Source organism: Sphaeramia orbicularis, chromosome 18 (genome assembly GCF_902148855.1).
Source record: "Sphaeramia orbicularis chromosome 18, fSphaOr1.1, whole genome shotgun sequence".
NCBI classification, from domain to species: Eukaryota; Metazoa; Chordata; class Actinopteri; order Kurtiformes; family Apogonidae; genus Sphaeramia; species Sphaeramia orbicularis.
In genome coordinates this window covers 46,049,466-46,068,369 of record NC_043974.1, presented here as the reverse complement: position 1 = coordinate 46,068,369, position 18,904 = coordinate 46,049,466, and positions in this window count along the sequence as shown.

Here is an 18,904-nt window from a genome sequence, read left to right as displayed (position 1 = left end):
CCCAGACCCCTGTTAGAAAACAAACACCTGGATTTCAACATGTCCACATACTTTTGTCTATTATGAATGAGCTAATTATGCTATGTTACTAGCACGACAGGATTGGTTTTCGTTCTTGCCCTCTGCTTCCAAAATCTGCATTTTGAAGCTTAAAAAACCAGTATCACTGCAACAAATAATCAAAAATGTCAGATAATGACACATGTTCGAGTTGTGGTTCACCTTCAACATCTTATATATATATATATATATATATATATATATATATATATATATATATATATCTATATATATATATATATATATATATATATATATACATACTGTGATTGAATCTAAAGGGCAGAAGTAGAGTAGATGCACATTAATACCCAGCCTCAGAATGCACAGTGAATGTAAATAGAAATGCAGATGAATTGACCTGTACAGTGTAATAAGCAATATGCTGCTGTAATTACAGATCTGGGGCAGCATTACACAGTGGGATACAATGCAGTCTTTCTGTGGTACTCCCCAAGGTAACTTTCATCCTCCACCCAGACTCCATGGCACTCTTTGTTGGCTCTCCTTATTCTTCAGAGGAAGAGAGTGAAAAAAAAGAGCAGTGATGAACAGAATCTTGAGTGTACAACAGGAAAAAAAAAAAAAGGAGTGCATTTCTTGCTCACGGCTCCACTCACATCCTCTCATACCAATTATCATTAATGTATGCCTCATGGTTAATCATCTACAAAGCCTATACTCTTTCTTTCCCCCTTTTTTTTTTTTTTTTTTTTATCCTCTCCCATGGCCTAAAGTAGGAGGGAAGAGGTCAGGGTCCAGAAAAGCAATCCTCCTCAGGCTGCAATTAGGTGCCATGTTACAAAGCAGCAACAAAAGAACCAGAAAATAAGTCGACAACAACCATGTGGGAGATGGTTCTGATGGTGGCCCGACTCAAATTACCAGTTATTTAAAACAACACGCAATAACGCCGTCATTACTGAGGAAACATTTCCCCGACAACCCCCGTCTGCAGAAAGTGGAACAATGAGGATATATTCCTTGAAAAGTGATTATAAATTGACTTGAGGGAGAGTGGCAAAAATGGGAAAAAGAGGTGGGGAGGGAAGGGGAAGGGAGAAGGAGGGGAGGGGGGGGGGACGGTGTAGCACACCCTTGTGTTCTATAATTCTTTTCCGAGGAGATTGCAAGGCGCTCGCAAGTAATTCCACTTGACGGAACAGGGGCCCTTTTTGGAAGCAATTGGGAGAGAACCAAAGTCTCATTCAGGGAAGTTAATCCCGTTAATGGGTTTTGTTTAAATTCAATAAAAAAAAGGGAGAATATGCACAGAATGAATTATGAAAAAAACGATTAATGAATGCTCCAGCAAGTAATCATTTTCCGGATAAATATGCACATACATATTCATTTCACCCCCTTCCACCCCCCCACCACCACCCTTCCTACCCCCCCCCACCCCCACCACCACCATAAAATCAGCCTTATTTTCCTCGTAGTTCAAGGAAAAACCAAACAGATTTTTGCCTTTAAAGGTGTCTCGGCGCCGCGGGAGGTGATGTCAGTGTTTTTTGAGCATTTGCCAAAGCAGGTTTTTCTTGGATACCAGCCTGTCTTTATGTCATACACAAACCCCCCCCCACAGGTGATCCCCCCCACCCCCACCCCCTTGATAATGCTGATGACCTGTGCGAGAGGACACTGTGGCAGAAGTGACAGGTGTGGGGACGGGGGGGGGACGCCGTCTGCCATACAGGTGACACCTCCAGGTCTGGCAGAAAAGCCCTAAGGCGGCAAAAAGGAAGACGACAGGGATTCACGACAGTCACCGTCCAACATGACACTGTTCTCCAACCGACACCCCCAGGCAACCACTTTTTACCGACCACTTGTATAGTTTCACCAGCTGGGATAAAAAAAAACAAAAAAAAAAACTATCACTCCTATGAAAAAGAAAGGCCAAAATAATTAACAAAACGGACAAAAATGGACCAAAAAAAGTCAACAAAATGAACAAAAAATGGACAAAATAATCAAGAGAATTTAGAAAATAAATAAATAAAAATAAAACATAATAATAAAATAATAATAATTATTATTATTATGGACAAAAATGAACAAAAATGGACCAACAAAAAATCAAGAATATTAGTTTAAAAAAAAAAAATATATATATATATATGTATATATAATAAAGACCAAAATAATCAACAACATGAACAAAAATGGACAAAGTAATCACACAAAATTCGACACAAATAATCAAGAATATTAGAAAACAAAAAGAAAAGCCAAAGAATAAACAAAAATGAACAAAATGAACAAAAAAAATCCACAAAATGAACAAACGTGGACAAAAAAAATCAACAAAATGAACAAAATGTACAAAATAATCAATGAAATGAACCAAAATGGACAAAATACTCAAGAATATTTAGAAAAAAACACGAAATGAAAGGCCATAATAATTGCAAAATGACAAAAATGAACAAAAAAATCAACAAAGTGAACAAAAATGGACAAAACAATCAACAAAATGAACAAAAAATGGACAAAACATACACAAATGAACAAAAATGGACAAAGTAATCAACAAAATTGAACAAAAATAGACAAAATAATCAAGAATATCAGAAAAAAAGAAAGGCCAAAAATAATCAATAAAATGAACAAATATGGTAAAAAAAATCAGCAAAATGAACAAAAATGGAGCAAATAATCAACAAAAGTAACAAAAATGAACCAAATAGTCAAGAATATTAGTAAAAGAAAAAAAAACAAGGTCAAAATACAGAAAATTAACAAAAAAATCAACAAAATTGAAAAAAAAAATGGACAAAAATAATCGATGAAATGAACAAAAATGGACAAAATCATTAACAAAATGAACAAAAATGGACAAAAGAAATCAACAAAATGAACAAAAATGGATGAAATAATCAACAAAATGAACAAAAATGGAGAAAAAAAAATACTCAAGAAAATTTGTAAAAAAAAAAAAAAAAAAAAGTAATAATAAAATAAAATTAAATAATAAAATAACTGACATAATGAACAAAAATGGACCAAAAAAAATCTAGAAAGTTTGCCACCAAAAAAAGAAAAAGACCAAAATAATCAACAAAGTGAGTAAGAAAACCCAGATCAGTCTGACTACAGGGTTTATGGGGTGCGGTAACAGTTGTGTGGGGGCTGTGCTGTGAGGATTCCACCACAGGTGGAGCGTTCTGAGCCGTTTGCAGCAGACGTGCTGTTTCTCTGACTCAACATGCTACCTCAGTGTTTACAGGTATAGAAAGGCTCTGGCTCAGCAAATTAAGGTCAGGGAAAAGGGGGTGACGAGCGGGGGGAGCCGTCAGAGCATCTGCCTCAACAGCGGTCACTAATAAATACACCCACGTGGACACGCACCGACACAAAAGGCGCACGAAAACACACACGGCGCGACTACACACCGCCGCCAGCACACGGACGCACACGACAACAACAGCGGCGACCAAGAGACATTTACAAATTGGCTTCTTGGCTGGAACACGGCTTCCGTTCATAATTATTTCTCCCTGTCATTGGGGCCTGTGCACACACTGCCGTTCCCCTGCTAATGCTGAACCGACGCCAAGCAACTGCAAAGCTGTCCCTGTGTTCAGGCGGCCAAGGAAAAAGCTCTGCGCGCCACTAAAAGCCAATTATTTCCTCGTAGATCGGCAGGACTATTTGCCACAATAATTATTCCTATATAACCTCTTTACAGGAGGAAATTGAAATAACATGTCATTAATGAAAGGGGATAGTAGGGAATGTGGGTTTTTTTTCATTCTTGTGCGTTTGCTCGTTTCGTACGGCCATTGGGGCTGGAGTGTAAACAGAACCGCTACACAGCACCTGCAGTGGCGCTGGGTTCCTTTAATACAGCGTTGGGAAGGTTGTTTGAACTCTGTCATTTACGTCATTGTGTGATTGTTGTGTGTGGGGGGGGTGATAGCATGAGTGTCTGAGCAGAAGTGAAAGTGAAACCACACACACACACACACAGGAGCAGCGAAACGACAGAAAAAAAAAAAAAGTTAATAAATCGGTTACATATTGGCCCAATGTTGATGTAATCGGTGAGAAGCTATAATCAGTCCAATTAATCGGCTGGCAGATTAATCGAACGAAAAAAACTGCGAACTTGACTAAAACTAATAAAACTGAAATGAGAGTTTGGCACAAAGACTAAAACTAAAACGGGCTGAAAAAAAACAAACATTTGTGTCAAACTATGAAGTCTTTAAGTCTATTAATGACTTTGTTCATAATTTGCGTCGATGAACATAAATATTCTGACATGAACTGGACTTTAAAGCCACCTCAGTAACAATACAGAAACGGTTAATGGATGTTCGTCAAGGTCCGACTACTCTAAATAAACAGTATAAATGCTAATTAAAGCTAACTCAATGTGCATATGAAAGGGTTCGATAACGTGGAATAGACCCTTCTGCTCACTTCGAACCGTGATGGAAAAGGAAAGAGCGTATGTTTACATGAATGTGCATACGGGCTTGTCCTCAGCGTATTTTAAAGCTTAAGTAATGCAGGGCTGCACTTAGAGCCAGCCTCTTTTGTCCTGAAATAGTCTGTGCATATTCCAGACAATAGCCAGCACCGACAAACACAAAAGGTTAGAGGGATGAGCGGAGGAGATAGAAAAAGGAACATTATCAGCGCCTCCGAATCCTTTTAGTTCACAAGTGGAAGATGGAAATAGACTGAGATTAGTATGCCAACTTTTATCATCTGCAGATTTATTACATGTTCTAGGAAGTACAAAGAGAAATAAAAGACAAATGCTTTTTTTTTTTTTTTTCCCTCCTAAGTTCAGAACATCTATAATCTATACGAGCGGCGGAGACGGTTTCAATTTAATTTTGGAACAACTTTTGGAACAGTGTCACAGACCTTCTGAGTAGATTCAGACATCGCAGGGAAATTTAATGGAATGGAAAGTAAATATATAAAAGTAAATATATGTACATGGTGTCACAGCCATGACTAGGATGGAGATGCACTGTGTACAGTCAACCAATGGGATTTAGTATCAGCAAGTGATACAAAAGAAGTGATTTCATATACAGAGAGAGAGATAGACTTATACATTCATATATATATATATACACACACATACATACATATACATACATACGTACATGCACATACACTTACATATACATACATACACATATATACATATACCACCATATACATACATACCACATATCTACATATACAACACATATACATACATATACATTCCTATAGTCTTCTCTGCCTCTAATCCCTATCCCATATCAATGAGTAAATGACAATAGTCAGTAATGAGAAATTATCAACGACAGTATAACTTCTAAACATAATATTTTTGTACATTTTCTTAAACTGGTTCATATTTAGACTTTGCTTGAGTTCCTCACATAGATCGTTCCATAACCTGACACCAGAAATAGATAAACAAAACTTTTTCAGGTTGTCCTGTTTTGGATTTTGAAGTTCATTGATCACCTCCCTCCTGATTTCTGAAACATTTTGGATACTTTGTGGTAATTGTCTGTTTTTTTGCCTCGTACATGTACAGTACATATATATTTGAGTTTGGACCTTGTAGACTAAGCCGGCCTGTGTGCAGTTCCTGTAAAAACACTGGGTTTCTGTTTAAATATCCGCTCTGGGCTGTAATTTTTTGTGCTGTCAGGGTGGACTCCGACGAAAATTGCCAGATGATGCAACGCTCTAAAGCTAATCCATTATTTACCGAAATGATGAAATTAGAAACCACCGGCGTTGTCGACAGACTGATAAAAACTTGATAAATCTTCAATAGAGTATGAAACAACTGCTGCCATCGTTCAACCCCACTCCAATGTAGAAATCAATATAGAGACATTAGGATTCTTCCAGTAGAGCTTTGTCTGCTAACAGTTTCTAAACCAGAATGAAACAAAAATGAGGATTCAACAAGTGCATTCACACACTTAGGGGGATATATGTTTTTCCATTGTTTTAATTGCAATTTTTTGTTTTTCATTCAACAAAACAGTGTCTTCAGTAGACTAGACACAAAACAAAATACACGACAGCTCTTACATGAGAAATTTACAAAAAAACAAAACAAAAAACCCCGATAGCTTAATACAGAAGGTGGTCGGTCAGACTTAAAATGTACAGGAGTCACATTTAAGAGTTTAAGAGTATCACTGAAGTGCACAACAGTCCTTTTAACAGGGTAGAAGAGAGGTCCGATCCAATATAGTCCAAAATATGGTTTTATTTTCAACATTTTCAGGACCAGTTTTTCCAGCAGTTTTTCATTTTGTGCTGATTTTGTAATGAAACTGGGTTTATTTTAGTATCTGGCAGCTTTTTACACCCAATAATAAAAGAGAAATGTGTCCTTCAATGAAACTGGTCCTAAAAACAGGACATGGGGTTAAACATTCAACCCAGATGTAGAGTAATGTTATGAAGCAAGTTTGGAAGAACTTTGGGTCTATTTGAAAACATAAATATTTACTGAGATAAAAGACAAACTGTTTTTCAGATAAAACACATTTTTTATATTATTTTACATTGTATTTAATACATAAATCAGCGTGTAACATGGTCAAAAGGACACAAAAATTACACACTGATATATATATTTATATATATATATATATATGTATGTATGTATGTGTGTGTGTATATATATATATATATATATATATATATATATATATATATATATATATATATATATATATTTTAATATCTCTTTAGTCTTTCACAGGTGCATTTTGGGAATCAAACTAAGTATTCAGGCAGAGTGTATGACAATAATGACCACTGTTGTATAATCATTCATCATTTATTTGTGTTTAAATGTTTAGGTTCTGTATGTAACACCGGTGGAGCACAATGGGTTCTGCACCAAACCTGGAATGAGACTGAGATTCTAAAAAAAGCAAATGACATTACAGATCCAGATCACCTTAACCTCCTCAGACCCAGCTATGGGTTTTTGTCCACGTTTGTGGACAAGAGTTTCACAACTTTATAAAAAAAAAAAAAAAAAAAAAAAGTCCACCACAAAGGACATTCCATAAAAAATTGTAAAAAACTGCCTCTGAAAAAATGTTGCATCATGATGTTTCCAATATAGACACTTATTTAATAAAAAGAAACAAAAAAAGCTTGTACTTTGCTGACATTTCCTGGGTCTCAGGAGGTTAATGCCTAAATCCGCGTGTAACATGGTCAAAAGGACATGAAAATTACACACTACTTTTTTTTTTTTTTTTTTAATATCTCTTTATTCTCTCACAGGTGCATTTTGGGGATTGAACTAATTATTCAAGGCAGAATGTTGACAAAAATGACTGCTGTTGTAAAATCATTCATAATATATTTGTGTTTAAATGTTTAGGTTCTGTATGTAACACCAGTGGACACGATGGGTTCCGCACCAAACCTGGAATGAGACTGAGATTCTAAAAAAGCAAATGACATTACAGAACCGGAGCGCTGTCTGTGTGGGTGCCTTCCACCATGTTTCATTTGAAAAAAAACCCGACTCGTGCATCACTGCTGTACGCAGGCCTACCCCAGAATGAGTACGCACAGTCAAAGTCAAACTTGTAGATGCTTTACTCATTCCTCTAAGTCTGCCCATGTTGTGCAGCTCATTTTCCTTTCCCCTACCTTCAGAAACTTTAATTTGAGGGGGCAGGACGTTTGTTTACCCCACCCCAGAACCAGGCCCAGATTGTCCCGATCTTGTGACTAAATCCGATCCGATTCGATCTTCTAGAAAATGCCAGATCGGCAGCCGATACCAAATCAGGACATCCCCAGTCTGAACGTAGTCTAATGCTGCGTTTCCACTGCGTGGTATCGGCTCGACTCACTCGACTCGGCCTTTTTACGTTTCTGTTATGAAAAAGAACCTGGAATCTGGTACCCGGTATTAATTTTTTGGTATCACCTCCGCTGAGGTTCCAGGACTGGAGACCAGATACTAAAATGTGACGTGTAAACACTGCAGACCACTGATTGGTCAGACAGTCGTCTCTGTGACCCACCGTTTTACAAAAACAGATGCAGAAGTTTACAGTAAATATAACGGTAGGTTGATCCACACAATGACAGCCTGTAGAACTACACCATGGTCAGAGGAGACTGGCCGATGTAAAAATTCAGCATGAGCTTGACGAGACAACGAACAAGTTTATCAGTGACTCTGAGCAGACGACACAGAAGTAACGCACCGCATCGCTATGACGACCAGGTACTGTAAAGTCAGTAGTATCCTGTAATGGAAGCGGTCTGGAATAGGACCTGGTACCAGAGTGGAGTCGAGCCGGTTCCATGTAGTGGAAACGCAGCATAATACACGTCTGAGTGTGTGGTCTGTGGAAAGGTGGATATTAACCCGTTCATGCATGAATCATGAGAACCTTAGTCTATATTTTTTTCTTGAGTGATTTTTTTCCTCTTTAGGCATGTAAAAAACAATGCAACTGAAATTTCTCTAATGACCCTATTTTTCATGGAGTTAGAAAAATGTCCACTCAGCTGGATACCATGCATTTAATTTTTAGAAGCAAAGAAACACGTATTTAAAACCCATCATCAGAAAGTGATGAACTGTGTGAAAACTAGGAAATAAAAACATTTTTAATGCTGCTAATCTGATGTTTTGTCACATTTTACATTTTATCATACTCTAATATGAGTTGTTACTCAATTCATGGAGATAATATGCAAAAAAAAACAAAAAAAAAAAACTTTATGTTTAAGAAAAGTGTTAATTACAGTCTAATAACAATTAACAATTGATTTATACTAAAACATAGTGCAGATCAGGTTTATCAAGAAAAGCAAAGTTATTTTTTCTTCCATTTTATTTATTTATTTATTTACACAGGGACAATGCACGATATACATGAACCTTTTAAAGGACAGACGTAGTGTGCCAGGTTGTAGCACTAGTGCTAATTTCCAGCTGCAGTCCCTGGACAGGCTGATGTTCTCTGTAAAAAAACAGACATTTATAGAAACAAAAACATTAAAAAAACAGTAAAAAAAAAATGCATTTGTATAACTCCATCTATATAAATATTCATTCACATCCAACCATTCACTCTTATTCGTCCCACTGCAGTCTGTCACACACATTAATGGTATGAATTGCAGTGTATTATTATGGGATGGTGCATAAGCGTCCACTGTGTTGGCTGATATGGAACTAAAACAACAAAACCCATGAATATACAAGAGAACAGCTGGAGAAGAACTGTCCACTGGAGTGACCACTGGAGTGACCACTGGAGTGACCACTGTGCATGAAAGGGTGAAAGGTTCAAACTACAGAAGTGGGTGTCGACTGGGGCGTCCACACATGTGACGTTGATGTGATCGGTTCGGATCGGCCGTTGTTTTGCGGTCCTTCGAAACACCTCTGCAGATCCACGACGGGTCTTTATCTCCATCAAAAACGATCGAACCGGATAAAGCGTCTGACGTGGGAATCGGTCGACCCGAGCGTCGATCTTCTCTGCTCCGATGACAGCTCGCTCATTTCTAGAACTGATCGGACTATGGATGCAGGCACTCTAATTAAGTCATCCATCACACCGCCGCCGATATTCTGCAGAAGAGTCCAGGCTAAAAAGGGCCGGATCAAGCAAAAAAAAGGATCTCATATCTGGACATGCAGGGCAGATTAAACCACAACAGACAATCTTATGTTTTTGCACTCGCAGCAGTAAACGTCTGACATCGGTTTTCCATTAGCCATCGAAAATTTGCGGTAAATATGCGCCTGGTGTCTAATTGTGTCCTTAGATGAGCCGCCTGCATATTTACATTTACACTTTGGTGTTTGGCTGACGGTGCGATCTGGGTGGAAGTGGAAGTGGGCCGAGGCAGGGCTTTAGCATCTCACTCAGGAACCGTTTGACGAGCCAAATCGGCCCTTTGTGGCTCGTGTTTTAGACCGGAAGAATCAAACGGGGGATTAGAGGTCACGATCTGAACTCCAAAAACTGGAAAGAGAGCAAAGGCGTGAAGTCAGACTTACTACGAGAACTGATTTAATGACTTCCAACCGATTTTATACAGTTTGGTGTCATGAGCCTGGGGGTAAAACATAACTAAAGGATCCAAATTAACCCTGGTCTTCTGTTAAAACTGACCTATTTTACATGCGGAAGTCTAGAAAACGGTGAATAATGACGCCCGCAAAATGAAAATAGTACATATGTGTTTACGGCAGTGAAAGTCCAAGTTAAAAGAGATTAAACGTGTCAAACTTAGAGCTTTTTCTTTATTTCTTCTTATTTTATTGAAGTATACATTTACATAAACATATACTTAGACATAAAGAACCACACAGACACAATACAAAAAAAAAAAATTACACAACAAACCTATTAAACGAAAGAAAACAAGGCAAAATCACACACAAAAAAGAAAAAACAACAAATAAAATAAATAATATTAACTTCTCTTTTCGATGCTCAGAGCTGATTGAGACAGGGTGAGACGGGCAACAGTGTGTTTGTGTCGCACATTTCAGCAACAAGGCAATTCAAGGTGCTTCACACAGGACAGTGAAATACGACGACAGGGAAAAAGAAACACATTTAAAACATGATAAAAGAAACATGTAAAAGGTGATTAAAAACAGCAAGGAAGAAAACAACACATAAAAGCCAAAAATATAAAAACACACACATGTTAAAGTAAGAGCTGAAGTGCAGAGTTTGGAAGTTTCTAAAATTTAAAAAGTCAAAAGCCTTTTAGTCAGCGGCAGCAGTGAACAGGTGAGTCCAGAACCAGAAGCCAGTGAACAGGTGAGTCTGGAACCAGAACCCAGAGAACAGGTGAGTCTGGAACCAGAACCAGAACCCAGTGAACAGGTGAGTCTGGAACCAGAACCAGAACCCAGTGAACAGGTGAGTCCAGAACCAGAACCCAGAGAACAGGTGAGTCTGGAACCAGAACCCAGAGAACAGGTGAGTCCAGAACCAGAACCAGAACCCAGTGAACAGGTGAGTCTGGAACCAGAACCAGAACCCAGTGAACAGGTGAGTCCAGAACCAGAACCCAGTGAACAGGTGAGTCCGGAACCAGAACCCAGTGAACAGGTGAGTCTGGAACCAGAACCAGAACCCAGTGAACAGGTGAGTCCAGAACCAGAACCCAGTGAACAGGTGAGTCTGGACCAGAACCCTAACCCAGTGAACAGGTGAGTCTGGAACCAGAACCAGAACCCAGTGAACAGGTGAGTCTGGAACCAGAACCCTAACCCAGTGAACAGGTGAGTCTGGAACCAGAACCCAGTGAACAGGTGAGTCTGGAACCAGAACCAGAACCCAGTGAACAGGTGAGTCTGGAACCAGAACCCAGTGAACAGGTGAGGCTGGAACCAGAACCCGAACCCAGTGAACAGGTGAGTCTGGAACCAGAACCAGAACCCAGTGAACAGGTGAGTCTGGAACCAGAACCAGAACCCAGTGAACAGGTGAGTCTGGAACCAGAACCCAGTGAACAGGTGAGTCTGGAACCAGAACCCTAACCCAGTGAACAGGTGAGTCTGGAACCAGAACCAGAACCAGAACCCAGTGAACAGGTGAGTCTGGAACCAGAACCAGAACCCAGTGAACAGGTGAGTCTGGAACCAGAACCAGAACCCAGTGAACAGGTGAGTCTGGAACCAGAACCAAGTGAACAGGTGAGTCTGGAACCAGAACCCTAACCCAGTGAACAGGTGAGTCTGGAACCAGAACCAGAACCAGAACCAGAACCCAGTGAACAGGTGAGTCTGGAACCAGAACCAGAACCCAATGAACAGGTGAGTCTGGAACCAGAACCCTAACCCAGTGAACAGGTGAGTCTGGAACCAGAACCCAGTGAACAGGTGAGTCTGGAACCAGAACCAGAACCCAGTGAACAGGTGAGTCTGGAACCAGAACCCAGTGAACAGGTGAGTCTGGAACCAGAACCAGAACCCAGTGAACAGGTGAGTCTGGAACCTGGACTGAACAGAACTGAGTCAGATCTCAGACCTGGTATTTTCTTTTTTTTTTTTTCCTTTTTTTTCCTTTTTCTTAATGGCCTGATATTTTCTGGTAGTTTGTTCCACATATACGGAGCATAGAAACTGAACACTGGTTGGAACGGGGGGTAAAACACAGAGCAGTGAGTGACACCGACTCACTATAAACATAGATGGTTTGGGCTTTTTTTTTTTTTTTCCGCTGTTTTTACTGAGTTTGGACCGTAGAACTGCTGTTTGGAGTTAAACAGGTTTCAAAAAGCAGCTGGACTGATTGGGAAAAAAAAAAAAAAAGAACCAAAACTAAAACTACTGGGACCAAATTCAAATACTAGTTGCTTATTTTATTCTTCTTAAAAAAATTTTTTTTTAAACTTCATTTCAGTCCATTTTTCAACAGATTTTTTTCATGTTATTTATTATTTTGTAAATATTTTATTAGCTTTTGTTCATTTAGTTGATTTTTTTTTTCTACAGTTAGTTTTTATTTTATCTTTTTTTCAGTTTTGTTTAGTTTGTGGCTGATTTTGTTCATATTACTTATTATTTTGTTGGTTTATTGATTTTTTTTTTTTTTTTCTTTTTTCTTTTTTTAATCACTTTGGCTGTTTTTAGTTCATTTTGTTGCTTATTTTATATATAAACAGGTGTCAAAAACAGCTGGATTGATTTAGAAAAAAAGAACCTAAACTCAATCTACTGTGACCAAATTCAAATACTAGCCGCTTATTTTATTCTTCTTTTTAAAAAAAAAAACAAAAAACAAAAACTTAATTTCAGTCCATTTTTCAACAGATTTATTCATGTTATTTATTATTTTGTAAATATTTTATTAGCTTTTGTTCATTTAGTTGATTATTATTATTTTTTTTTTTTTTCTACTTTTTTTTATTTTATCATTTTTTTCTTCAGTTTTGTTTAGTTTGTGGCTGATTTTGTTCATATTATTATTTTGTTGGTTTATTGATTTATTTATTTTTTAATCACTTTGGCTGTTTTAGTTCGTTTTGTTGCTTATTTTCTATATAAACAGGTGTCAAAAACAGCTGGACTGATTTAGAAAAAAAGAACCAAAACTAAAACTACTGGGACCAAATTCAAATCCTTGTTGTTCAGTTTGTTCCAGTTGACAGTTGATGTTCCACATCCTAAATCTCTTATTGACGTTCATTCTAGTGCCTTATTTAGTCCAAACCTGTCCAACTTCAGTTCCTCTTTTTGTCTTTTTCTGTTCTTCCACCTGTTCTGACCCTAAAACACACAGAAAAAGAACACAAACACATACTCACAGCAGCTTTAATGAACCTCAAACAGACAGAATGTGTCGGTGGTTAAAGGGTTAAAGCAGGGCTGTCAGACTCATTTTAGTTCAGTTCCATATTCAGCTCAATTTGATCTGCAGTGGGCCGGACCAGAAAAATAAAAACATAATAACCTATAAATAATGACAACTCCAGATTTTTGTCTTTGTTTTAGTGTACAAAAAAACCCATTAACTTATGAAAATACTTAGTTTTATAAACTATCCAAAAAAAGAAAAATAGAAAACCTGAAAAAACTGAAATTGAAATTTAAAAAATGTAAGAAAATTTAGTGCAATTTTAACAATATTATTCCTCAACTTCTCATTTCTCCACGAACATTATGGATCAGATCTACAAAGACACTAAACACTGAGGAACAGGTAGAAAAATGGTTAAAATTGCACTTAATTTTCTTGGAAATTTCAGGTTATTCGTATTTGTTCAGGTTATTCACATTTTAGTGTTATAGGATTGTTTGTAAAAGTAAATATTTTCATAATTTAATGTTATTTTTTGCACTAAAACAAAGAAAAAAAATAAGTTGTTAATTCTAGACTTCTTTTTGGGTTCAGTGAAGATTTTTTTACTTAATTGAAGATTTTTTGTTTTGGCTTAATTGAAGATTTTTTTTAACTTAATTGAAGTTTTTTTTTTTTTTTTTGGCTTGATTTAAGTTCTTTTTACTTGATTGAAGATTTTTTTTTGGCTTAATTGAAGATTTTTTTGCTAAATTTGCGATTTTTTTGGCTTAATTGAAGATTTTTTTTTTTTTTGGCTTAATTGAAGATTTTTTTTTTTTTTACTTGATTGAGGATTTTTTTTGGCTTAATTGAAGATTTTTTTCTTGATCAAAGATTTTTTTTTTTTTTTTGGCCTAATTCAAGATTTTTTCCTTAATTCAAGCTAAATTTTTTTTGCTTAATTCAATATTTTTTCCTTAATTCCAGCTAAAATTTTTTAAACTTAATTCAATTCAAGACTGTGGAATTTTTGCACTTGGCAAAAACATCCCAGGGGTCGAACTGGACCCTTTGGCCCCAGGGCCACATGTTTGACACCCCTGGGTTAAAGGGTTAAAGGGTTAACGGGTCCATCTGATCCTCCATCCCGGGTTCCTTCGTCTTCCTGGTCTTATCTGTATTTCATGAACACTCTCCTCTTCTGCAGAAAACATCACCAGAGGCCTGATTTGCATTTTAACTCCGCTGCCATTTATCAGTGAAATACTCAGCCAAATCAGCCTTTATGCTAAATGCTAAATGACAAATTAGACTTTGCCAATACTTAATTGAAACACTGAGCTAAATACACCCACACTGTTTCTGCCTTTGTGCCACAGCGGTCTGACAGTAATTACCCAAGCCGTCCACAAACATACAGAGGGGCCCACACTTATCATTTGTCTTCATTGTGGGAGTGGTGGGGTCAGGGCTCTGGGGTCCGCAGTCATTCATCCTGCCCATGCATGGGCTTAAAAAGTGCACTTTTACTCTGTGAAAATTAGCTGTTTTTTCACTCAGTGGAACATAATTAGTTTACATAATTAATGTTTAACCCGTTTCATCACAGGTGTCAAACATGCGGCCCATGGGCCAAAACAGGCCAAAAACCGGCCCACCAAAGGGTCCGATCAGGACCCCGGGATGAATTAACAAAGTGTAAAAATGACACTGGAGATATTAATATTCAAGGGTGTTGAACTACACTGGAAAAAATCTAACTCTGACCAAGTGTATTTGTGCCATTCTAGTCCAAATATCTGATCACATTTAAAATCAGACAGAATCACCTACAGAGGAACTTTTATCTGAGATAGAACTGATTTATAGACAGTAGATCTGGAAAATCTGACTTACACTCATCTGAACAAGAGCATTTGCACTGGTTCCACTGGCAGATTTTTTTCTGAATTCAAGATGTTTGTTTTGTTTTTTTGCTTAATACAAGATTTTTTTGTTGTTGTTGTTGAATTCAAGATTTATTTATTTTTTTGCTTAATTTAAGATTTTATTTATTTTTTTGTTGAATTCAAGATTTTTTTTTTGCTTAATTCAAGATTTTTTGTTAAATTCAATATTTTTTTTGTTTAATTCAAGATATTTTTGTTGCTTAATTCAATTTTTTTTGTTGAAGATTTTTTTTTTTTTGCTTAATTCAAGATTTTTTTATTTTTATTTTTGCTTAATTCAAGATTTTTTGTTTAAGTCAAGATTTTTTTGCTTAAGTCACAAAAAATACTGAAAAATGTAAGGAATGTATGTAAGCTACAAGATATATATATATATAATATACACACACACACGCTACTAAAGTACTACAAAAACTACTGATAAAAACTACTGATATACAAAAACTAACTCTATACAGATGGAAATATATACAACAAATAAGAATACATACAGGTAATATAGAATATATACAATCAGTATAGGATATATACAGACAATAAAGGAAATATGCAGGTAATTTAGGATATGTACAGGCAATAAAGGATACATAAACGCACAATAAGATATATACAGGTAATATAGGATACATACAGGAGTTATAGGATATATACAGATATATACAGGTAATACATGTATAGTCATGGGTGGTATTTTTGTCATAGAATGTGTTCCAGCTGATCGCAGGTTGGTTCTCGTGGTCAGGACAGGTGGTGGCGGTGGCGGCCGTTCAAGCTCGGGGGGGGGGGGGGGGCGGTAGCAGCAGGGAGCGGGGGGGGCAGTCCGGGTTGGGAGGGGGCGTCCTAACAGATGTTTGCTGTCCGTCCGAGGGGGGGCCTTCAGGAGTGTTTGATGACAGAGCCGGGGCAGGCCGGTGACCTCTACCCCCCCGTTCCTCACACCTCCCTCTTCCGACATGTGTCAGTCAGTGCCAGGTCAATATGGCGGCCCAGCGCGCCTGCCGATCCGCCATGTGCTTCCAAGGCAGGGACTGGCAGCGCCGCACAGCACCAGTCATTTTCACCCGCTCTACCTGCCAAGTATGTCAGGAGCACGGGAATAAACCAAAGCAAATACAGCAGAGGATGAACAGAGAAGATGGATGGATGGATGGATGGATGGATGGGCGGGCAGATGGTGGACAGATGGATAGATAATCAACAAAATGAACAAAAACGGACAAAACAATCAACAAAATGAATAAGAATGGACAAAGTAATCAACAAAATTAACAAAAATGGACAAAACAATCAACAAAATGAACAAGAATGGACAAAGTAATCAACAAAATTAACAAAAATGGACAAAATAATCAACAAAATTAACAAAAACGGGACAAATAGTCAAGAACATTAGTAAAAAAAACCAAAAAAAAGGCCAAAATAAAGAAAATGAACAAAAAAAATCAACAAAACGAAAAAAATGGACAAAAATAATCCACAAAATGAAAAAAAATGGACAAAATCATTAACCAAATGAACAAAAATGGACAAAAGAAATCAACAAAATGAACAAAAATGGATGAAATAATCAAAAAAATGAACAAGAATGGACAAAAAAATCAGCAAAATGAACAAAAATTGACAAAATAACAAAATGAACAAAAATGGAGAAAATAACAAAATGAACAAGAACGGACAAAAAAAAAAAAAAAATCAGCAAAATGAACAAAAATTGACAAAATAATCAACAAAATGAACAAAAATGTGCAAAGTAATCAACAAAATGAACAAAAATTGACAAAATAATCAACAAAAATTAACAAAATGGACCAGTAGTCAAGAATATTAGTTAAAAAAAACAAAACAAAACAAGGCCAAAATAAAGAAAATGAACAAAAAAATCAACAAAACGAAAAAAAAAAGGACAAAAATAATCCACAAAATGAACAAAAATGGACAAAATCATTAACCAAATGAACAAAAATGGACAAAAGAAATCAACAAAATGAACAAAAATCTAAATCTAAACAGGATCAAACGTAGATAAATTCAACTGTAAAGTGCAAAAATATATTTTTTCAGACAGATTTCAGCTGCGTACATATTTTAATAAAGTAATAATACCTAGTAATAAAATGCACATGCACACAGAAATCGTGTCCATTTCGTGCCCCCCCACCCTTTTTTCCATATTTCTGGTGCCCTGGCTCCCCACTCCTCCCATCCACCCACTCCACTCACACATCACCCAACCGCTGCACTCAGTTTATCCCATTTGTAACACATGGCTGGCCATCATACAGCTATGACCAAAGGGAATGCAACAGAGCCAGCCAGAGAGAGAGAGAGAAAAAAAAAACAAAAAAAAAAGGGGGGGGGGGGGTCGGAGGTTGCCGTGGCCGGATGGAGGGGCGGCCGGCGGACTGGAGCGCTGTTTTGGCTCGGTCCGGTTGGCTGTAATTGGTGTCCGCTCGTCCAGAAGCCCTGCGGTGATGGCGGACGGGGATGACTCTGTCCGCATTTTCCCTGCCATCCCATAATGCCTGTGTGTCTGAGTGTGTGTTTGGACCAGCCACAGTGGATGCACACACATATTTAGGAGGCGACCGAGTGGTGACAGAGACGCCGACCATGTCCGCAGGGCCGGTGGGAGTGGGCGGCCAAGGGGCTAAGTGGTACAATAAGTGGATGTAGCATCCCATCGGATCAACAACACAACTTTCACGCTTTGGCGTCTGCTTGGCAAACGCCACGCAAACAGGTGGAGATTAATTTGGAGGGCAAAGTGGAGATGACCTTGAGTTCTAAAAGAAGAATTTATGATTCAAAGAGTCCCAGAACTGGAGAAGTCGAATCAATTTTAAAGGAATGTTTTGAAACCGTGTAGGTCCGTGTATCTGTTGGTAGTTGGATTTTCTTTTCAGAAACAAAGAAAAAAACTGGTGGTTCATTGATTTTCGTTTTAAAATAGAATTAAAATTGAATTTCAAGGCGTTTGTCTTTTTCAGTGTCGAAACAGACAAACCAGATTTAAAAAAAAGTGATTGATTTTCGTTTTCTCTTCCTAATAACAAAAAATAAAGTTACTAGCTGACAGAAGTGGAAAAACGGGCCAAAAACACAGTCGCTGTTTCGGTCAGTTGTGGTTCAGAAGGAGCTGAGCCAAAAGGCCAGGTTCTCCATTTACCGGTCAGTCTATGTTCCTCCCCTCACCTTTGGTCATGAGCTTTGGGTCAGGACCGAAAGGACCAGATACAAGCGGTCCAAATGAGTTTCCTCTGTCGGGTGGGTGGGTCCACCCTTAGGGATAAGGGGAGGAGCTCAGTCACCAGGGAGGAGCTCAGAGTAGAGCTGCTGCTCCTCCACACCCAGAGGAACCAGCTGAGGTGGATCACACATCTGTTTTAGATCCTCCTGGACTCCTCCCTGGGGAGGTGTTCTGGGCATGTCCCACTGGGAGGAGACCTGAGGAAGACCTAGGACACGTTGGAGAGACTTTGTCTCAGCTGGCCAGGGAACACCTGGGGTCCCCCCAGAAGAGCTGAAGGAGGAGTCTGAGGAGAGGGAGGAGTCTGGGGAGAGGGAGGAGTCTGGGGAGAGGGAGGAGGAGTCTGAGGAGAGGGAGGAGTCTGG